Source organism: Chiloscyllium plagiosum, unplaced genomic scaffold (assembly GCF_037043375.1).
Source record: "Chiloscyllium plagiosum isolate Xiang-an unplaced genomic scaffold, Cpla_swu_hap1 HiC_scaffold_18, whole genome shotgun sequence".
Classification (NCBI taxonomy): Eukaryota; Metazoa; Chordata; class Chondrichthyes; order Orectolobiformes; family Hemiscylliidae; genus Chiloscyllium; species Chiloscyllium plagiosum.
The window spans coordinates 23,808,198-23,832,161 of record NW_028270156.1 but is presented as its reverse complement, the minus strand read 5'-3'; the positions used below and the strand labels follow the sequence as shown (position 1 = coordinate 23,832,161).

Below are 23,964 nucleotides of genomic sequence, written 5' to 3'. Positions count from 1 at the left end.
CACAGTTATTCTTCTGAATTAGCTACCCATGACTGTATGACAACATTTGATTGAGTGGAGCTTAATGTAGTTCTAAAATTAACCTTTTGAGAAGCATTGTTAGTACAACAGGAACCAAGTCAATCCAAATCAACTTGAGCTATGCTTTTGTTTTCAACTCCTTTATAAAGGCAAAGTTGCCATAATCCTATGGACCAGAGGCTGCTCTTTTATTTTAGAGAGAGAGAGAGAGACCTGGTGGTAATGGGGGAGATTGAGAAGGAGAGTCCTTCATGGCAACATTAGTTGGTGTGGAAATTGAACCCACACTATTGGCGTCATTCTGCATCACAAACCAGTCATCTGAGCTAACTAATCCCCTTCTCAGTTATATCCCATGAGTCAGTATGTTCAACAGCCACTAATCATATAATGGGTACAACACAATTGGTATGGAGAGCATTAGCTGAATACACAGTTTTTATACACTTGTCAGCCAGTTATTACAACGTATTTGTGAAGGCAAGGATAGATTAGGGTTAATTGAAATAGTTTTGTGTCTCATTAACTGGAGTGAGTTTTTTGCAGAAATAAAGAAGAGGATTGATGAGAGCAGAGCAGTGAAAATGGTTTATATGGACTTTGGTAAGGCAGTCGACAAGGTTCCTCATAGTAGACTGGTTAACAAGGTTAGATCACATGGAATACAGAAAGAACTAGCTACTTGGATACAAAACTGGCTCAAAGGTAGAAGACAGACGGTTGCTTTTCAGACTGGAGGCCTATGACAGTGGTGTGCCGGAAGGATTGGTGTGGCTTTTTGTCATTTATATAAATGACTTGGATGTGAACATAGGAGGTATAGTTAGTAAGTTTGCAGGCGACACCAAAATTGGAGATGTAGTGGACAGCGAAGAGGGTTACCTCAGAATACAGTGGGATCTTGATCAGATGGGCCAATGGGCCAAAGAGTTACAGATGGATTTACTTTAGATAAATGTGAAATGCTGCATTTTGGAAAGGCAAATCAGGGTAAGATATATACATTAAATGGTAAGGCTCTGGAGACTGAACAAAGAGATCTTGGAGTGCAGGTTCATAGTTCCTTGAAAATGGAGTCTCAGGCAATGGGATAGTGCAGAAGACATCTGGATGCTTGCCTTCATTTGAGTACAGGAGTTGGGAGGTCATGCTGTGGCCGTACAGGACATTGGTTAAGCCACTTTTGGAATTCAGTATGCAGTTCTGGTCACCCTGCTCTGGCAATGATGTTGTGAAACTTGAAATGGTTTAGAAAAGATTTACAAGGGGATTGCTGAATATTTTCCATGGAGCTTTAGAGGCTGAGGGGTGACCTTAGAGTGATTTATAAAATTATGAAGGAATAGATAGGGTAAATAGACAAGGTCTTTTCCCAGGGAAGGGGGTGTCAAAAACTAGAGAGTGTAGGTTTAGGGTGAGAGCGGAGAGATTTAAATGGGATCTAAGGGGCATTTATTTCATGCTGAGGGTGGTGCATGAATTGGAATAAGCTGTCAGAGAAAATGGTGGAGGCTGGTACAATTACAACATTTAAAAGGCATCTGGATGAGTATATGAATAGGAAAGGTTTAGAGGGATATGGGCCAAGTGCTAGCAAATGGGACTAGATTAATTTAGGATATCAGGTCGGCATGGATGAGTTGGTCCGTTTCCATGCTGTATATTTCTATGACTCTATGACTGTGGGGGGATGCTGATTATGAATCATTACCAATGGTTTATTATGTGTCAAAACATGTAGCAGACTTAAAATACACTTTGCAATATGTCATCACATCACAGATGCAATAAATATCTAAGCTCCTGAATGCATATGCATAACCAAATATATTTGTAGGGTTTGGCAAAACCACAGAAGATCACAATCAAACTTTACACTCACCAATGGTGGCTCCTCATCGTAAAGGATTTGTCCTCAACAACAACAAGTGTCTTGTGAATGTAGCTCCAATCAACTTGTTTGGCTTAACCTATTAAAATCAAGGAACGCTTATTGATAATTCTGTCAAGCCATCACCTGCCCAAGGTCTTGAGACACAGGATAAAGCTCTCAAAAAACAAGGGAGAATGACATTGTTGAATGGCTGACATGTTGATGAAGAACTATCCGATCTACTAGGACAGAATATCAGGGTCATACATCCTATACAGGGAACATGGTCATCTGTAAAACAGTGCAGTGAAACAAATTCCTATGAAATCGCAACATTGATGAAAAATAAGAAGCCAACTCAGGAATTTCAACATTCCAATTGTACACTAAGCATGGACAAAAACGTATTGGATAAGGAAGTTGTGGAATACCATCAGGACAATTATCAACACACAACAACATACAAAGCTCTAACACATGATAGACTAATGGAGAAAGTGAAGTCTTGATTAAACTTAAAATATAAGCCATAACTATTAATTTAACCTGGGGCAGTGTTTTGTAAAGGAATAAGACAGTGTTATTTTCTGGGTCTGTAGATAGTGAAGGAGCAAAAATGGCCTTTGCAGTGAGATGTTCTTCTTGTCAGACGTGGGAGTTTAAAGAGAGTTTAAGGGTTACTGCAGATTATATCTGCCATAAATGCTGTTGCATGTGAATAGATCGGTTGGAGAGACAGTTAGAAGCGATGAGGAATTTGCAACAGCAACAGTATGTGATGGATGGCAGGTATAGGAAGGGGGGCAAGTCTCAGATACAATCACATCGATGGGTTAACTCCAGGAAGGGTAAGAGAGGTAGGCACCTACGGCAGGAGTCTTTTGTGGATATACCCATTTCAAACAGGTATGCTGTTTTGGAAAATGTAGGGGGTGATGGATTCTCAGAGGAATGTAGCACAACCAGCCAAGTTTCTGGTATTGAGACTGGCTCTAATGCAACGAGGGGTACATCGGTTTCCAAGAGATCAATTGTGTTAGGGGATTCTGTAGTCCGAGGTACAGACAGACGTTTCTGTGGCCAGCAGAGAAAAAGCAGAATGGTGTGTTGTTTCCCTGGTGCCAGGATCAAGGATGTCTCAGAGAGGGTGCAGAATGTTCTCACAGGAGAGAGGGGCCAGCAAAAGGTCATTGTCCACATTGGAACCAACGATATAGGAAGGGAAAAGGTTGAGATTCTGAAGGGAGATTACAGAGAGTTAGGTAGTAATTTAAAAAGGAGGTCCTCAGGGGTTGTAATAGCTGGATTACTCCCAGTGCTAAGAGCTAGTGAGGGAAGGAATAGGAGGATAGAGCAGATGAATGCATGGCTGAGGAGCTGGTGTATGGGAGAAGGATTCACATTTTTGGATCATTGGAATCTCTTCTGGGGTAGAAGGGACCTGAACAAGAAGGACAGATTGCACCTAAATTGGAAGGGGACTAATATACTGGCAGGGAAATTTTGCTAGAACAGCTTGGGAGGAATTAAACTAGTAAGGTGGGGGGGGGGGGGGGGGGGGGACCCAGGGAGATAGTGAGGAAAGAGATTGATCTGAGACTGGTACAGTTGAGAACAGAAATGAGTCAAACAGTCAGGGCAGGCAGGGACAAGGTAGGGCGAATAGATTAAGCTGCATTTATTTCAATGCAAGGGGCCTAACAGGGAACTCAGGCATGGTTAGGAACATGGGACTGGGATATCATAGCAATTACAGAAACATGGCTCAGGGATGGGCAGATCTGGCAGCTTAATGTTCCAGGATACAAATGCTACAGGAAGGATAGAAAGGGAGACAAGAGAGGAGAGGGAGTGGCATTTTTGATAAAGGATAGAATTACAGCTGTGTTCAGGGAGGATATTCCCAGAAATACATCCAGGGAAGTTATTTGGATGGAACTGAGAAATAAGAAAGGGATGATAATCTTATTGGGATTGTATTATAGACACCCTAATAATCAGAGGAAAATTGAGAAACAAATTTGTAAGGAGATCTCAGCAATTTGTAAGAAACATAGGGTAGTTATGGCAGGGGATTTTAACTTTCCAAACATAGACTGGGACTGCCATAGTGTTTAAAGGTTTAGGTGGAGAGGAATTTCTTAAGTGCATACAAGACAATTTTCTGATTCAGTATGTGGATGTACCTACTAGAGAAGGTGCAAAACTTGACCTACTCTTGGGAAATAAGGCAGGGGAGATGACTGAGGTGTCAGTGGGGGAGCACTTTGGGGCCAGCGACCATAATTCTATTAGATTTTAAATCATGCTGGAAAAGGATAGACCAGATCTAAATGTTGAAGTTCTAAATTGAAGAAAGGCCAATTTTGACGGTATTAGGCAAGAACTTTCGAAAGCTGATTGGAGGCAGATGTTCACAGGTAAAGGGACGGCTGGAAAATGGGAAGCCTTCAGAAATGAGATAATAAGAATCCAGAGAAAGTATATTCTTGTCAGGGTGAAAGGAAAGGCTGGTAGGTATAGGGAATGCTGGATGACTAAAGAAATTGAGGGTTTGGTTAAGAAAAAGAAGGAAGCATATGTCATGTATAGACAGGATAGATCGAGTGAATCCTTAGAAGAGTATAAAGGACGTTAGGAGTATACTTAAGAGGGAAATCAGGAGTGCAAAAAGGGGACATGAGATAGCGTTGGCAACTAGAATTAAGGAGAATCCAAAGAGTTTTTACAAATATATAAAGGACAAAAAGGTAACTAGGGAGAGAATAGGGCCCCTCAAAGATCTTTGTGTGGAGCCACAGAAAATGGGGGAGATACTAAATGAATATTTTGCATCAGCATTTTCTGTGGAAAAGGATATGGAAGATATAGACTATAGGTAAATAGATGGTGACATCTTGCAAAATGTCCAGATTACAGAGGAGGAAGTGCTGAATGTCTTCAAAATGGTAAAGGTGGATAAATCCCCAGGACCTGATCAGGTGTACCCTAGAACTCTGTGGGAAGCTAGAGAAGTGATTGCTGGGCATCTTGCTGAGGTATTTGTATCATCGATAGTCACAGGTGAAGTGCCTGAAGACTGGAGGTTAGCAAACGTGGTGTCACTGTTTAAGAAGGGCGGTAAAGACAAGCCAGGGAACTATAGACCGGTGAGACTGACCTCGGTGGTGGGCAAGTTGTTGGAGGGAATCCTGAGGGACAGGATGTATATGTATTTGGAAAGGCAAGGACTGATTAGGGATAGTCAACATGGCTTTGTGCGTGGGAAATAATGTCTCACAAACTTGATTGAGTTTTTTGAAGAAGTAACAAAAAGGATTGATGAGGGCAGAGCAGTAGATGTGATCTATATGGACTTCAGTAAGGTGTTCGACAAGGTTCCCCATGGGAGACTGATTAGCAAGGTTAGATCTCAAGGAATACAGGGAGAACTAGCCATTTGGATACAGAACTGGCTCAAAGTTAGAAGACAGAGGGTGGTGGTGATGGGTTGCTTTTCAGACTGGAGGCCTGTGACCAGTGGAGTGCCACAAGGATCAGTGCTGGGTCCTCTACTTTTTGTCATTTACATAAATGATTTGGATGCGAGGTACAGTTAGTAAGTTTGCAGATGACACCAAAATTGGAGGTGTAATGGACACCGAAGAGGGTTACCTTAGATTACAACAGGATCCGGACCAGATGGGCCAATGGGCTGAGAAGTGGCAGATGGCGTTTAATTCAGATAAATGCGAGGTGCTGCATTTTGGGAAAGCAAATATTAGCAGGACATATACACTTAATGGTAAGGACCTAGGGAGTGTTGCTGAGCAAAGAGACCTTGGAGTGCAGGTTCATAGCTTCTTGAAAGTGAAGTCACAGGTAGATAGGATAGTGAAGAAGGCGTTTGGTATGCTTTCCTTTATTGGTCAGAGTATTGAGTACAGGAGTTGGGAGGTCATGTTGCAGCTGTACAGGACATTGGTTAGGCCACTGTTGGAATATTGTGTGCAATTCTGGTCTCCTTCCTGTTGGAAAGATGTTGTGAAACTTGAAAGGGTTCAGAAAAGATTTACAAGGATGTTGCCAGGGTTGGAGGATTTGAGCTGTAAGGAGAAGCTGGGGCTGTTTCCCTGGAGTGTTGGAGGCTGAGGGGTGACTTTATAGGGTTTACAAAATTATGAGGAGCATGGATAGGATAAGTAGACAAAGTCTTTTCCCTGGGGTCGGGGAGTCCAGAACTAGAGGGCATAGGTTTAGGGTGAGAGGGGAAAGATATAAAAGAGACCTAAGGGGCAGCTTTTTCACACAGAGGGTGGTACGTGTATGGAATGAGCTGCCAGAGGAAGTGGTGGAGGCTGGTACAGTTGCAACATTTAAGAGGCATTTAGATGGGTATATGAATAGGAAGGGTTTGGAGGGATATGGGCCAGGTGCTGGCAGGTGGGACTAGATTGGGTTGGGATATCTGGTCGGCACGGATGGGTTGGACCGAAGGGTCTGTTTCCATGTTGTATATATCTATGACTCTATGACTCTATGACTCTATATGGTATGCAGGGTGTTCTAGCTAGGTGGATAAAGAACTGGTTGAGCAACTGGAGACAGAGAGTAGTAGTTGAAGGGAGTTTCTCGAAGTGGAGAAAGGTGACCAGTGGTGTTCCACAGGGATCAGTGCTGGGGCCACTGCTGTTTGTGATAAACATAAATGATCTGGAAGAGGGCACTGTTGGTATGATCAGCAAATTTGCAGATGACACGAAGATTGGTGGAGTAGCAGAAAGCATAAGGGACTGTCAGAGAATACAGAAGGATACAGATAGACTGGAGAGTTGGGGGGAAAAGTGGCAGATGGATTTCAATCCAGACATATGTGAGGTGATGCATTTAGGCAAGTCTAATTCTAGAGCAAATTATACAATGAATGGAAGAGCCTTGGGCAGAGAGATCTGGGAGTCTGAAGGTTGCTGCTCAGGTGGATAGAGTGGTCAAGAAGGCATATAGTATGCTTGCCTTCATTGGACGGGGTATTGAGTATAAGAGTTGGCAAGCCATGTTAACATTGGTTTGGCCGTATTTAGAATACTGTTTACAGTTCTGGTCGCCACATTACCAAAAGGATGTGAATGCTTTGGGGAGGGTGTGGAGAAGGTTTACGAGGATGTTGCCTGATATGGGAGGTGCTAGCTATGAAGAAAGGTTGAGTAGGTTAGGTTTATTTTCATTAGAGAAAAGGAGATTGAGGGAAGAACTGATTGAGGTTTACAAAATCATGAAGGGTTTAGGCAGGGTGGATAGAGACCAGCTTTTTCCCAGGGTGAAGGATTCAATAATGAGAGGTCACGCTTTCAAGGTGAGAGGTGAAAAGTTTAAGGGGGATACACACGGCAAGTACTTCACACAGAGGGTGGTGGGCGTTTCGAACGCGTTGCCAGCAGAGGTTGTAGAGGCAGGCACGGTAGATTAATTTAAAATGAATCTGGATAAATGCATGAGTAGGTGGGGAGTAGAGGGATACAGATGCTTAGGAATTTACCAACAGGTTTACACAGTACATTTGGATCGGCTCAGGCTTGGAGGGCCGAAGGGCCTGTTCCTGGGCTGTAAATATTCTTTGTTCTATCGACAAGTCATGAATACCAAAGTGTGAAGTCTCAATCTTTGGAAAGCTTCACTATCACAAGATCCAGAAGAAAAACACCTGCATGTGTTTTTCATTAAAAATGGAAATACTTCAAATCTTGCTTCTGCAAAAATAACTTTGCAACTACACTCAGGTTTACATATTTTCAGTCTGAGCATATGTAATTTTATCTCTCTGTGTTACTGCTTTGGAAGCTTGATGTGTTCATGAGTCAAGGGCTGAATGTAAATCACATGACCAATGTGTTGTCCAGCAAGAAGCATGTTCGTAGGAGATGGCATAGATAGTTGACTGTAACAGCAAGCTGAGGTCTGAGCTGTTAATACACTTATTTAAGCTTTTCAAATAACTGTATCCACACTTGCTTGTCACTTATAAATAAGAAAACATCACGGCTATGCTATATCCTATATTTCCATAAGACCATAAAACATAGGAGCAGAAATTAGGCCATTCAGCCCATCAAATCTGCTCCACCATTCAACCATTGCTGATAAGTTTCTCAACCCTATTCTCCTGCTGTCTCCCCGTAACCCTTAATACTCACGAACCTATCTCTCTCAGTCTTAAACATACTCAGTTACCTGGCCTCCACAGCCTTCTGTGGCAATGGATTCCATAGATTCACCACTCTCTGGCTGAAGAAGTTTCTCCTTATCTCTGTTCTAAAAGGTCTTTCCTTTATTCTAAGGTTATGCTCTTGGGTCCTAGTCTCTTCCACCAGTGGAAACATCTTCCCAACGTCTACTCTGTCTAGGCCATTCAATATTCTGTATGTTTCTGTTAGACACCCCCTCATCCTTCTAAACTCCACCGAATATAGATCCTCAAATGTTCCTCATATATTTAAAGATTTTCATTCCTGGTACCATTCTTGTGAACCTGCTCTGAACACACTCCAAGGCCAGTACATCCTTCCTGAGATATGGGGCATAAAACTGCATACAATCCTCCACATGTGGTCTGACCTGAGTGATATAGAGCCTCAGAAATACACCCCTGCTTTTATATTCTAGTTCTCTCAAAATAAATACCATCATTGCATTTGCCTTCTCAACTACTGACTCAACCTGTAAGTTTATCTTGAGAGAGTCCTGGACTGGAACTCTCAAGTCTCTTTGCAATTTAGACTTCTGAATTTTTTCCCCATTTAGATAATAGTCCATGCCTCAATTGGTCCGACTAAAGTGCATGACCTCTCACTTTCTCACATTCTACTCCATCTACCACTTCTTTGCCCACTCTCCTAACCTGTCCAAATCCTTCTACAGCCTCCTTGCCTCCTCAATGTTACCTCCTCCTTTACTATCTTTGTATCATCTGCAAACGTAACCAGAATGCCATCAGTTCCTTCATCTCGATTGTTAATATATAAAGTGAAAAATTGTGGTCCCAACACTGACCCTTGTGGAACACCACTTGTCATTGGATGCCATCCTGAGAAGGACCCTTTTATCCCCATGCTCTGTTTTCTGCCAGACAGCCAAGCTTCTATCCATCTAGCATATTGCCTCTGATATCATGGGCCCTTATCTTACTCAGTCGCCTCCTGTGCAGCACCTTGTCGAAGGCCTTCTTGAAGTCCAGTGGATAACATCCATTGGCCCTCCTTGGTCTAATCTGCTCATTACTTCCTCAAAGAATTCTAGCAGATTTGTCAGGCATGACCTCTCCTTGATGAAACTATGCTGACTGTGCCCTATTTTACCTCACACTTACAAGTATTCAGAAATCTCATCCTTCACAATGGATTCCAGGATCTTACCCACGACCGAGGTTAAGCTAATCGACCTGTAACTTTCTGTCTTCTGCCTTATTCTCTTTTTGAACAAGGGTGTCACATTAACAATTTTCCAGACCTCTGGGACCCTCCTGATTCTCGCGATTCCTGAAAGATCACCACGAATGCCCTTGCTATCTCTTCATCTATCTTCCTTAAAACTCTGGGGTGTAGTTCATCTGATCCAGGTGATTTATCCACTTTCAGGCCATTCAGTTTTTCTAGCACCTTCTCCTTGGTGATGGTCACCATATTCAGCTCTGTCCCGTCATTCTTCTGAATTTTTGAGATATTACTCATGTCTTCCACCATGGAGACTGATGTGAAGTGATTATTCAGTTCCTCAGCCATTTCCTTGTTCCCCACTACTGTGTTTTCTGCATCATTTTCCAAAGGCCCAATATCACTTTTGCCTCTCTTTTACCCTTTATATATGTAAAGAAACACTTACGGTCTTCCTTGATATTCCTGGTTAGCTTACTCTTATATTTAATTTTCTCCCTCCTTATTTCTTTTTTTATTGCCATCTATTGGTCCTTGTAAGCTTCCCAATCCTTTGGATTCCCACTGCCCTTGGCCACATTACAAGTTTTCTGTTTCACTTTTATGCTTTCCCTGACTTCCCTCATCAGCCATGATTATATCTCCGGAATTGCTCCCAGAAACCCCTGCCATTGCTGTTCCACTGTCTTCCCTGCTAGGCTCCTCTCCCACTCAATCCTACCCAGCTCCTCTCTGATGCCTCTGTGGTTGTCTTTATTCAGCTGTAATTTCATATTCCTAGTTGTCTGCAGCACATATTGGCCTTCCCAGCTACCATGACCCCAGCTCCACCCCATCCCCATTTATCTCTCAGCCCCACCGCCCCCCTCTCCCCAATGTTCCTGATGAATGGTTAATGCCTGAAACACAATTCTCCTGCTCCTCAGATGCTGCCTGACCTGCTATGCTTTTCCAATGCCACACTTTTCGACAGTATGTTGGTGTGTTTAATTATTGAACAATTGGTGTCTATGTTATGATGAGACCGCCACGTTGCTCTCAGATAGGATTGTAGCTCAGTGACAATGAAGAAAAGGCAAAATATGTCTCAGTTAGCAATGGTGTAGAACTTGGAGGGGAACTTGGAGGGGGGGGGGGTACTCCATCAACCTTCTTCCTTTATTCTTCTTAATGAGGGAGGCTAAAACCAATATTAATGAAAAAAGTAGAATCCCTACAGTGTGGAAGCAGACCATTTGGCCCATTGAGTCCATACTGACCCTCAAAAGAGCATCCCACCTGGACTCACCTCATCCCTGTGACCTTGCATTTCCTGTGGCTAATCCACCTAGCCTGCACATTCCTGGACTCTATGGGCAATTTAGCATGGCCAATTGACCTAACCTGCACATCTTTGGACTGTGGGAGGAAATCAGAGCACCTAGTGGAAATCCACTCAAACACAGGGAGAATGTGCCCGAGGCTGGAATTGAACCCGAGTCCCAGATGCTGGGAGGCAGCAGTGCCAACCACTGAGCCCCCATGTCACTCCAAGGTTTCAGGAAAAGTCATTTCAGAAAAGTGGGTGATACATCCCAAAAAGGCTGGAGCAGAGGAAGAAAATAAGGAATATTGATAAATCAATAACTGAAGTAATGCTGCAAATCAGAGAGTGGGAGGATCAACAGCAGCAATGATTCTGATAGAGAAATGAAGTGAAGCAAAGTATTCTCAAAAGGTTTGGACAAGTTGGCTGCAACAAAATTTAAGCTCATGAGTATGATTAAATATACACTTCCAAAATCTCTTTGACTAACTTAAAAGCCTTTTGAAAAAAGGGTTTGAAATAAAAACAGATATAAATGAGCTAGGACATTTAAAATTGCCAGCAAGGTCACCTGACTTAAAATAGCCACTCATAGCAATATCCAAATGGATGTCCAAAGGCTGGGACTGAGAACCATACTGGTAAAGATAGATACAAAATTCATCATTTAACTCACAATGATACATTTAAACATTGCTGCATGGGGATAAGACTCCTCAAATACAGCTATTGCTGAAACAAAGACATAAATGCGAAATTCATTATGAAAAGAAGAAGATTGAACACAATAAGTCTATCAATATCAAAGGATAACAGGGAACTCTAACACAAGGGAAGGTCTAAACTCTTTGTAAAAATGGATTTTCCCCATTGTGGGCCAATAGCCAGGTTTTCGCCCATTGAAACCTATCATGACCTTGGAAACCATGAACAAGTGCAAAATACTGGACATTGACACAAATGGCTGTCACGGACAGACCAACTCAAAGAATCTCTTGGAAATACACACTGGAGCTAATATTTCAAGGAATGTTGAAAGAGAATTTGGCAGATAATTGAAGGGAAACTATTATTTCCAGATCAGAGCAGGGAAGGAAAGGTAGGGAAATGTCTATGTAAAGTGATGATAATGAATTAAAACCTTTAAGGTAATAAAATAAAAGGACACAATAATGATGAAAAGCAGGTTGGAGAACAATATTGGTAAGCAACAATGTAGAATGATGTTGAGAAGCACTTAAAATTCCACAAAGTATCGGAAAAATATATTCTGGAAAAGTGAAAGAACAAACTAGACACCAAAGATTCTGAGGAAGGTAGAAAGCCACAAGGGATCAGTTCCATGTTTTACTTCTGCTTCAAGGCACATTGGGGACTCAAGGGTTAAATATTCCACTACCAAAGAGACTCACTGCAGTATCAATTGGAAGTCTGTCCTCTTACAATATAGACAGAACATCTCCGTAGTATCCCAGAAAAGGAACCTAGTGGAGTCACACATGAGGATTCCTCTGCAGCCTCAGACAGAGGTATTTGTCCTTCCCTGACAAGACTGATAGCCTTGGCCACAAACCTGCTAAACTGCCTCCTGCTCCCATTATCTTACTTCCCCTCCATATTAGCATAGGTATGTGAATCCCCCATTTAGAGCAGGCAAAACCCTTCTGTCTTAATCTCTTCCCATCAACATAAAATCTGTAATCCATTCACACGTTATCAAGGACATCGACATGCATCGAGTTTTGTAAATTCATAATTATCCATCTTAAACTATGTAATGACAGTCGACCATGTGACTGATAAACCTTTTGTTTAATCCCTATAGAAAATACTGCCTTCGTGTGTAGAGCAGAGATTCGTGGAGAAGTGTCACCACAAGTAGACACATGACTACTTTTGGAGACATTGAGAATCTCTCACCAGCTGTCCAATAATAAAGCATCTACCATTATACAGAAACTTGTGTCATCCGGATTTGTGGAACAAAATATACATCAACAATTCCTCAGAAAGAGAGAAGATGAAGACAGTAGGAGATAAGTCCAAAAAATTATGACAATAAAGGGGACCTATGAAAATACATTATCATGACGCAACATGATAAAAACTTTACAGACACATCACAGGCACATCATTCAAAATGGAAAGCCTGTGCTGTGAATTGGACTTTTAAGAGATAGAATAATTCCACATGTAATGATAGAGATGACAGAAATTTTAAATAATTTTCTCACAACAATATTTACTGGAAGAAGAGATAGACATGAGAGTGAATGATAAGATGAGTAATGTAATAAGTGGATTTAAAATAAAATAGGAGGCTGTGTTGAATAAACTAATCAAACTGAGAGATGATAAGGACCTAGTCTGAAAGGATTGTAGCCAAGTATTTTAAATGAATCCAGCAAAGTGATAGCATTGCCACGACTGGCCAAATTTAATGATTTATTTTTAAAAATGTAAAGCTTCAGAAGACTAGTAGATAGTTAATGTAATTCCTATATTTAAGAAGGCGGACAGAACATACCCAGGGAATTATAGACCAGTCAGCTTAACGTCAGTAGAAGAAAAAAAATAGAAGAACATCCAGAAATAAAAATATCATAATTAAAAGTCAGGCTGGATTTCAAAAGGGAAAACCTTGATTCCATAACCTTTTACTGAATTATTTGAGTGGTAAACATAAAGAGTAGACATTGGTAATGCAGTGGAAAATGTGTATTTTGATTTTTAAAAGTGCTATAATAGGTTGTTACATAATAGACCAGTGAAAAAGGTCAGCGAATATGGAATCAAAGGACAAATGATGGAATGGATTGCTAGCTGGCTCCAAGGCAGAAGGCAGAGAGTGGGAGTATTCAGAGTGGCTGATGTAGGAAATGGTGTTCCACAAGGACCAATGCAGGGGTCACTGCTGTCCATAATTTAATCATTTGGTATTTGGAATGAAAATATCTGAATTTGCAAGGAACAACAAGTTGAGGGATGTACTGAGGAGAACTGCAGCAATATACAAGAAATAAATTATTGACAAATGAAATCAAACACAGTCAACTGTGAGATAGTCCAACTTGTTAGGAAGATTAGGGAGGTCATTTCCATTAAAGTCCTGATAAGTCAAATCTCCAAGAATTTACCCACAAGTTCATGTTATGTGGAGCTTTGTAAAAGCCAAAGAGGCCCAATTCCCACATGAATACATCCTTCTGAGATATGTCTGCAAACATATGTCAAAAATAACTGATTCATATGCCAGATTAAGCACAGTAAGACAGTCACAAAAAGCGAATTGCTGGAAAGTCTCTGAGACTCTGGCAGCATCTGTGGAGAGTAAATATTTTGGATCCAGTGACTCTTCCTGACAATAGTAAGACAGTTAATGTATTAGAAAAGGGCTGTATTCAAACTGTTTACAATGGCCTGACCTTGCAAAAGGCCAGGGATTTGCATTGAGGAATATTGGGCACTAGCTCTAGAATGATTTTCTGAAACAGTCCACCATGTTGTCAATGCAGTCAAACATGTTTTTGTGCTGCAGTGAAAATTACTGGAGTTCTACCACTGTCTTTGCAGCAAGGGCGAGGGAAACAGACAGGTGTATGGGCAAGCATTTGTCGGACTTTTCATGGTCATCAGCCTCCTCGGGCTTCTCAGGTGAAGATTTCACTGCGCCAACAATTGTCTCATCTGCCAATTCCGCTGTGCTGCACACAACATCATCCATCTCTGCATCTATTTGCAGGGTTTGGTCCCACAGGCGTCCTCAGAGTGAGTGAAGGGTTTTTTCCTGAATGCTTCTGGCACTGCAGATGGTGGTGCTAGGTAGCCTGTTCCATACAGCAAGCCTGCCGAGAAACCGTATCTGCTTCAAGATGTTTCTCTCGTGATGTTGACGCAAAACGGTTGCTCGCAGCTCAAAATGTAAAATGACTGCCATCCCAAACACTGTTGAATCATGCTTTCAAATTAGGAGAACAGATGCTGAATACCGCAAATGCTGGAGATCTAAAACTAAAACAATAAATGCTTCAGAAATTCAGCCTGTCTGACAGCACGTCTAGAGAGAGAAACATCACTCACATTTCCAGTCCAAAATGACACTTCTCTGGAACCCAAAGAAACAGCACATCATGTTCAATTTTTGATTAGCGTAGGTCTGGGACACAGCTGAAGGAATTATCTTTTCAACCATCTCAACTATTAGCTTGGATTGCTTTCATATGCAAGGTCTTTGGTGAGATTGGAAGAGCTGACCATACCTACAGGTGATACCAATGTTAAGGAGTTTCTATTTACCATTGCAAATGTTCATTGAATTTAACAAAGCTCATTTGAAATTTCTTTTCTGAAATAAGTGTAGCCTGTTCCCAATACCAACTGAATCCACCTGGATAATCAATTTCTGGCAGCCATTTTGATTCCTTGAATCCATTTTAAAGCCAGATTAGATTTCTTTACAAAATGTATTTATGACTGTCTCTGAGACATGTAATAGGGAATTCAGAAGAAACTTCACTATGGAAAGAATAATATGAATACAGAGACAGAGGGCGGTGGGTGGAGGGTAGTTTTTGGACTGGAGGCCTGTGACCTTTGGGGTGCTGGAAGGATCAGTGCTGGGTCCATTGCTTTTTGTCCTTTAAAGCAATGATTTGGATATGAATATAGGAGGTATGACTAGTACGTTTGCTGGTAGTGGTGCAGTGGACAGTGAAGAAGGTTACCTCAGAGTACAACGGGACCTCGGTCAGGTGGGAAGAGCAATGGCAGATGGAGTTTAATATAGATAAATGTGAAATGTTATATTTTGGAAAGGCAAATCAGTGCAGGACTTATACACTTAATGGTAAGGTCCTGGAGAGTGATGCCAAACAAAGAGACCTTGGAGTGCAGGTTCATAGTTCCTTGAAAGTGAAGTCACAAGTGGACAGAGTAGTGTAGAAGGTGTTTGATACTCTTGCCTTTATTAGTCAGTGCATGGAATATAGGAGGTCACGATGCAGCTGTACAGGCCACTCTTGTGATACTACATTTATTCTGATCTCCCCGCTATTGGAAAGATGTTGTGAAACTTGAAAAGGTTCAGAAAAGATTTACAAGAATGTTGCCAGGGTTGGAGAGTTTGAGCTATAGGGAGAGGCTGAATAGGCTTGGGCTATTTTCCTTGGAGCATCGGAGTCTGAGGGCTGACCTGAAAGAATTTTATAAAATCCTAAGGGGCATAGATAGGGTGAATAATCAAGTTCTTTTCCCCAGGATTGGGGGAGTCCAAAACTAGAGGGCATAGGTTTAAGATGAGAGGAGAAAGATTTGAAAGGGAGCTAAAGGGCAACTTTACCCATGCAGAGGGTGGCGCAGGTATAGAATGAGATCCAGAAGAAGTGGTGGAGGCTGGTACAGTTACAACATTTAAAAGGCATATGGATGATATCTGAATAGGAAGGGTTTAGAGGGATCTGGGCCAAATGCTGGCAAATGGGATGAGATTCATTTAGGATATCTGGTTGGCATGGTTTTTTTCCATGATGCACATCTCTATCATTCTATTAGACATAAATTATTACAAAAGGGAGTGTTTGAAGGAGTTGCATTTAAGGGGAAGCTAAACAAGCAAATGAAGGTCAAGGAAATATAACATTACAATAATAAATTTAAATGAGGAAAGATGGGATGAGATTTCAGTGGGGCAAAAATCCTGGCATGGACCTGAATTGACTATTTCTATTCAGTACATCTTAGCTAATCTAATGCAATATCAGCACCAGCTGCCTTTCCCTCAGCACCATGCAATTGCACAGGGAAGAGACAGAAATCCAGTTAGAAGGAGGTAAGATTTCAACACAAGATCTATAGTCAGAGGATCAAACTGTTATGGCAGGTCACTGTTGACATCCACAACTTCCTGAAACATGAACTCCTTCTTGATACAGCAATGAACATGCATCACAATTGGCCATCAAGGTTAAAAATCACCAACACCAGGTTATAGTCCAACAGGTTTAATTGGAAACACACTAGCTTTCGGAGCGCTACTCTTCCATCATGAAGGAGCGGCGCTCCAAAAGCTAGTGTGCTTCCAATTAAACCTGTTGGACTATAACCTGGTGTTGTGTGATTTTTAACTTTGTACACCCCAGTCCAACACTGGCATCTCCAAATCATGGCCATCAAGGTGGCTGTCAGCCCAACCGCTCTGCCTGGATTTCTGCCATTGTTTTCAGCTCCTTCTTCAAACTGCTTACTAATCATTAACTTCATTTCTCTTTTAGACTCTTTCTGGCTCAAAGATAAGGAGTCTAAAGGGTGGCGCTGTAAGTTACCTTACAACAGGTAAGGCAGCATCCGAGGATAAGGACAGATGATGTTTCGGGCATAGTAAGAACAGGAGTATCAGACATCTTGTTCACTCTGAGAGCGGGCTCTGAGGGAGCTGGCTCATTGCCAAGAACTGTCCATGTGAGAATAAAGGGTGACTTGGTGACGGAATATTAGCCTCTGTGGAGTACGAGGCAAGAAAATTTCTTTGTTTAATATATACCTGGTAGTAAAGTCAGTGGTAGCAATGTTTCCTGATTGCAAAGGGTTGTGTGCCTAGTGGAACCAGGATTTTAGAAGTACAGCTGAGAGCTGGCCAGTCTCGTTGTTACAATCAATTAACAAAAAAGATGCATAAAATATCTGTGTTTATGCTAGTGGTCGGGACAGGTAGGAATTTAGATAATTGTAATTAATTTACCTGATTAAATACAGATCGAAACTGCATGTACTGTCTGAAAAACTTTTATTTGTTGTAAAAAGATCGACAGATTCACATTAAGGATTCCACACAGGTGCCTGGTGCTTGAATTCAAATGCTTGCAATATCCCAAAGGAAAAGATGGTGCAATCTTCGTACTTACTCTTTCATACTTCACAAGAACTTTGTTACCTTCACCAGAACTCTCTGGATTCAAAATGTATAAGGGCATCCTGAGAACATACTCTAGCAATTCTCCCAACATCCATTCTTCTGAATTCTGTTTCTCCTTTCTTGCCCTTTTTTAGATGAACAAATCATTTTCTCTCTCCAAATCAAAAAGTAAGATTTTGGAAGATGTTTGGTATCCAACGTCCTCCCATATATTTGAATGAACTGCGTGACCACAGTGACAAATATTTAAGTCTATTTCTTACAGTGCCTTCACTTCAAAAGTGCTTCACTGGTAGTTAAGTGCTTTAAGATGTGCAGTGTGGTGAAACAACACTACGTAAACGAATGTTTTCATCTGTAGGGTATAAACATTGCCGAGTTTTCCACATGGAGTGCAGAGATATGTGTGTGAGAGTCTGTGAGTGTAGGCATTTATGTATGAGGTGCTGGTGTATGTGTGTGAAAGTATCTGTGACTGTGAAGGTGATGTGGATGTGAGTGTTGGGGTGGGTGAGGGTGGTATATGGCTGTGTATATATATCTAGGTTTGTGCTGTCAGTATCAGTGGGAGCATGTTTATGTATGCCTTTGCGTGTGACACTATATGTATCACTCCATGTGTAATGTGTATGTCTATGCATCTGGGTGTCTGAGTGTGCATGTATGCATGTGAATATGTATCTTAACGTGTGAATATGTATCAATGTGTGAAATTGTAAGTGTGTATATTTTTATATGTGTGTCTCAGTGTGTCTATATTCATATCATTGTCTATCTTTGTTTCTGTATGCATCAATCCGTGTGTATGTTACTGTGAGTGTATTTGTAACTGCGTGTGAGTCTGTGGGAGGGGGTTTACTGAAGATGTCGACATTGTTAATGCCTGCACTCTCATACAGTCAGTAAGGCGCGGGCTCCAACACATCCCTCTCAGCATCACTGTCACATGGAATCTGTTTGCGTCTCCTATACTGGTCAGGTCACCCGGCACCGAGAGACGAACGGGCAGAGAGCTACCAACATTTACAACGAGAGGGATGCTCCAGGAGAAACACACTTGCTCGAAACGATGCTTTGTCTGTGCGAGCCCCGGGAAGGTGAGAAGGGGTCTGCCAATTGGCAAGTGTGAGTGAGAGCGGAGGACAGATCCTGTTGCTTAAACTAATAGGGATGAGGCACTGCTGAGTTATGGGGCTTGCTGTGGTTTGGGATGCGGGCGGAAGGTTGGGTTATGGGAGGGTGAGTTCGGGACTCGGGGGTGGGGGGGAGGTAAACTGTCCCAGAACCAGCACCCACACACATCGGGCTGGCGGCTGCAGTGAGAGCTCGAGGAGGAAGCTCGGGGGCTGGGAGGGGCGAGTCAGCCAGTCCCCGACCTATTAGTTCAGGTCCAAACGTAATTTACCCTCCCCAAGCCGGGACTTCAGATATCTTTAACATTAACCGGGACACGGACAGAGTTACATCTTGTTAACCAGGACACGGACTTGGTGCACCCGGTTAACAGGGACACGTACTTGGTGCGCCCGGTTAATCGGGTCATGGACGGGGTGCAGCCGGTTAACCGACTGAGTCTGCCTGGTTAACCAGAATCCGGGGTGAATGTCTTGAATTACCGGGATTCGGACTAACTGTTCCGGATTACCGCGATCTCGATTGTCTGCACTAGTTTATCCGGGATCACAAACTGAATGCTGTTTGATATGGAGTGAATGCACCGGATTACCGCGATCCGGATCAACTACACCGGATTATAGGAATCCCGAAGCGACTCCACGGGGATACGGAGTGAATTACCGACTGGCTGCACCCGGTCAACCGGCACACGGAGGAAGGAAGTGGAAAAGTTGGACTATCAGTGGCGGAATATCGATTCGCTGTGTGAGAGAGAGGGAGAGAAAGAGTGATAACAGAGATAGAGGAAGCTGGCCAAATCAGTGTCACAGAGGGAGGAGAAGCAGGAGATGAAGTATATCAGGACTTTGTGAAGGAAGAAAACTAACACTCCCGCTTCAACCCTCCATAAGCATCATTTTATTATGCCAGAGTTTCAAAGATCTATATAAACAATGTCTGCTTTCCATATCTGACCTCGCCCCCAGCATGTGTTGGACGAGACTCAGAATAGCTTTGCTCACTAGAGGGCGTTTTAAGCCCTTCTCTCACCATTTAAAACTTCAAATAGTGAGCGAAAATACAGCAGCAGCAAACAGACCGTGAAGCAGCTATAGTGGAGCAGCGCGGAGACCGTGGCAAAATCAATGCACCCCCATTAAAAGCCAGACAGTTTTAAATTGTTTCCATAACATACCGACATACACAGGAACTGGTGAGAAATCTGGGGAATATTTACACCAGAGTCTCGGTTAGCCAACGCTTTTTTAAAAAAATTCAGTTGAAATCATTTCTCACAAGACAATTGAGCTAGGAGCGAGTGTCATCAGACATCCCCGAAGCCCTGGTTAACCTGCATTTAAAACTGCTGTATGTACATTACAAATATAGGTCTGTTTTAATGGGCTTTCATTTTATTGGGAACATCCTTTGTATAGACGATTCAGCCAGAATTGCAAACGCAAAGAAAGCAATTATTTGCACACATTACCGCAAGACCAGCTTCAAAGTCCTCCAATCCCTCAGCCCCCACCGAATTTTCTAAACTCTTATACAATTCCGGAACAGGTAGGATTTGAACTGGGAGCTGCTTGGGTCAGAGGTAGATACACTGCCAGTGCGCCACAGGACCCCTCCTATTGGGTAGCCGCTGTCCCCTACTTCATGCGCAGGGTTAGCACTTGTCTCTCAGTCGTACCGCGTGTGTATTGGTCATCCAGCAATGTCTGGTAAAAAAAAATGTACTTTTATAATACTAAATTATTTTTAGTCCTGATTTGCAGAGTTGCAACGAATTGTTGAGTTGTTCTAATTTAATTTCACTTTAATATCCAGCAGTAAGTATTCTTTATAGCAAGGAGTCATAATATCATCTGTAGCTTGGACATCTACAGCTTCGAGACTGTGATCCACTGGGTTTTTCGAGTAATATGCAGTGACTGGGCTCTCAAACCCACATTGGAGACTCTTGCACTGCAACAGGAACAATTCATTCCTGACTGCTAAAGTCAATTGCATCTCGAAGATCCCATACGATTTCAACATGGTTTTGTAAATGGTCAGCTGTCTGGATTGAATTAAAATGATTGTTGAGTCAATTCTTAAATATAGATCAGTCACTTTCTTCTTGCTAACATTGGATAATTTTTGACTAAACCACATTATTCCATCACATTGCTAGCCGACTGTCTACATTCTAAGTTCATAAACCTCACATTATTGAAAGCTCTGCTGCCTTTCTGCTTACTGAGACCAAGTCCCAATAACCCACCACTGTGTGTGCTGGTCTGTATTTATTCCCAGTCAAGCAATGCCTTGATTTTAATTTTCTTCATTTTCAAATCCCTCCATAATTTCAGTGCATCCCATCTCTGTAATCTCTTCCAAGCCCATAATTCCTGCAAGATATCTGTTACCATTTAATACTGATATTTTCAGCATCCCAGATTGCAGTTGCTGTGTCATTAGTGCCTATGTCCTAAACTCTGGAATTCCCAGAGCTCCTTTGCTCCACTAAAATGTAACGTGAGAAGCTTTTGCCATCCACCCCATTATCAACTTACATGGCTCAAAGTTACATTTTGCTTTATAACATTCCTTGGATGTAATCATGTTACACAAGCTGTATAATACATGTTGTTATTATTACTTTATTTTTGCAAGACTTTGAGTTGAGATTATTGTCCCAGTCTATGATGTTATGTTTCAGTTACTGTCTCAGTGCTGTATGTGATCCCAGTTACTGATCCAATCTGTGACATTTTGTTGTCATTCTCAACCTTGTATGTGAGTACTTACCCAGGTACTTGAACAATCGCTGTAATTTCCATTCCCATTTCCATCCTGATTCATTATGAATAAGTACATTACTATCACTTTGAATGGTTATATGTCTGTTACTGACTAGGATTTATTAGAGACTGTCCATTGTTATGCTGCATAATGTGTAGTTTCTTTGCTGCTTGTGAGATCTACATTCTGATTTCTATCTTTGTGCACATATTGTCACATACTATGCCATTGTATTAAGAATAACCTTGGTTATACTGCAGGCTTATTACATACAGTCCCATTTACAGTTTATGTGTACTTTAAACATCCTGTTAGGGTGTTGATTAGTTCTCCCAAGTATGTGATGTGCAGTCCTCATCTTAATGATGCATGTTAACTAGACTGCAGTAGTGCAGGGTTTTAAAGATCAGATATTATTCTATTGAGTGAGATAGTGAGGCCAACAGTCTGTATGTACTATGTGTATCCCTGTATTATTCTATTAGTATTTGTGGTGAAACAGCTCAACTACTGTTTTATTCTATGCGAGTTCAGTCTAATTATTGCCTCAGTTTGATTTACATTAGTTACAGTCTGTGTGATATATGGCTCAGTCATTGTTGATGTGATGCATTGACCAGTTCTTGTCTCAGTGTGATATACAGTCCAGTTACTGTCTCAGTGTGCTATCCAGTCCAGTTACGGTCTCAATGTGATATACAGCCCAGTTACTGTCTCAGTGTGATATCCAGTCCTGTTACTGTCTCAGTGTGATATACAGCCCAGTTACTGTCTCAGTGTGATAGCCAGTCCAGTTACGGTCTCAGTGTGATATCCAGTCCAGTTACAGTCTCAGTGTGATATATAGTCCATTTATGGTCTCAGTGTGATATACAGTCCAGTTATGGTCTCAGTATGATATACAGTCCAGTTACAGTCTCAGTGTGATATCCAGTCCAGTTACGGTCTCAGTGTGATATCCAGTCCAGTTACGGTCTCAGTATGATATCCAGTCCAGTTACGGTCTCAGTATGATATACATCCCAGTTACGGTCTCAGTGTGATATCCGGTCCAGTTACAGTCCCAATTACTTCGTCGCTCCCACCCTGCCCCCTGTAAAAATGCCATCCCATATTCCCAATTCCTTCGTCCCTCCCACCCTGCCTCCTGTAAAAACGTCATCCCATATTCCCAATTCCTTCGTCCCTCCCACCCTGCCCCCTGAAAAAACGCCATCCCATATTCCCAATTCCTTCGTCTCCGCCGCATCTACTCCCAAGAGGACCAGTTCCAAAACCGTACAACCCAGATGGCCTCCTTCTTCAAGGACCGCAATTTCCCGCCAGACGTAGTCGACGATGCCCTCCACCGCATCTCTTCCACTTCCCGCTCCTCTGCCCTTGAGCCCCGCCCCTCCAACCGCCACCAGGACAGAACCCCACTGGTCCTCACCTACCACCCCACCAACCTCCATGTACAACATATCATCCGCCGTCATTTCCAAACGGACCCCACCACCAGGGATATATTTCCCTCCCCTCCCCTATCAGTGTTTCGAAAAGACCACTCCCTCCGTGACTCCCTCGTCAGGTCCACACCCCCCACCAACCCAACCTCCACTCCCGGCACCTCCCCTTGCAACCGCAAGAAATGCAAAACCTGTGCCCACACCTCCCCCCTTACTTCCCTCCAAGGCCTTAAGGGACACTTCCGTATCCACCACAAATTCACCTGCACCTCCACACACATCATCTATTGCATCCGCTGCACCCGATGTGGCCTCCTCTATATTGGGGAGACAGGCCGCCTACTTGCGGAACGTTTCAGAGAACACCTCTGGGACACCCGGACCAACCAACCCAACCACCCCGTAGCCCAACACTTTAACTCCCCCTCCCACTCCACCAAGGACATGCAGGTCCTTGGACTCCTCCATCGCCAGACCATGGCAACACGACAGTTGGAGGAAGAGCACCTCATCTTCTGCCTGGGAACCCTCCAACCACAAGGGATGAACTCAGATTTCTCCAGTTTCCTCATTTCCCCTCCCCCCACCTTGTCTCAGTCAAATCCCTCAAACTCAGCACCGCCTTCCTAACCTGCAATTATCTTCCTGACCTCTCCGCCCCCACCCCACTCCGGCCAATCACCCTCACCTTGACCTGCCTCCACCTATCGCATTTCCAAAGCCCCTCCCCAAGTCCCTCCTCCCTACCTTTTATCTTAGCCTGCTGGACACACTTTCATCATTCCTGAAGAAGGGCTTATGCCCGAAACGTCGATTCTCCTGTTCCTTGGATGCTGCCTGACCTGCTGCGCTTTTCCAGCAACACATTTTCAGCAGTTACAGTCTCAGTGTGATATCCAGTCCAGTTACAGTCTCCGTGTGAAATACAGTCCAGTTACAGTCTCAGTGCGATAGACAGTCCAGTTACAGTCTCCGTGTTATAAACAGTCCAGTTACAGTCTCAGTATGATATATATTCCATTTATGGTCTCAGTGTGATATACAGTCCAGTTACAGTCTCAATGTGCTATCCAGTCCAGTTACAGTCTCAGTAT

The 23,964-nt window shown here is 42.6% G+C and overlaps 1 protein-coding gene and 1 long non-coding RNA gene across 4 annotated transcripts in view; one reads left to right on the top strand and one right to left on the bottom strand.

The window, feature by feature from the left end:
* Window positions 1-23,964, bottom strand: part of LOC122557683 (uncharacterized) — a 52,041-nt gene that overhangs the window by 2,691 nt on the left and 25,386 nt on the right. The window contains exon 2 of the long non-coding RNA XR_006313908.2: window positions 1,904-1,991. This is a non-coding gene — a long non-coding RNA (uncharacterized LOC122557683). The remainder of the gene's footprint in view (window positions 1-1,903; window positions 1,992-23,964) is intronic.
* The window catches only part of chst1 (carbohydrate (keratan sulfate Gal-6) sulfotransferase 1), a 54,013-nt gene continuing 48,161 nt past the window's right edge, over window positions 18,113-23,964 (top strand). For all 3 annotated transcript variants that reach the window (XM_043705517.2, XM_087996337.1, XM_087996336.1), the window contains exon 1: window positions 18,113-18,613. The gene's annotated coding sequence lies outside the window, so the exon portion shown is untranslated. The remainder of the gene's footprint in view (window positions 18,614-23,964) is intronic.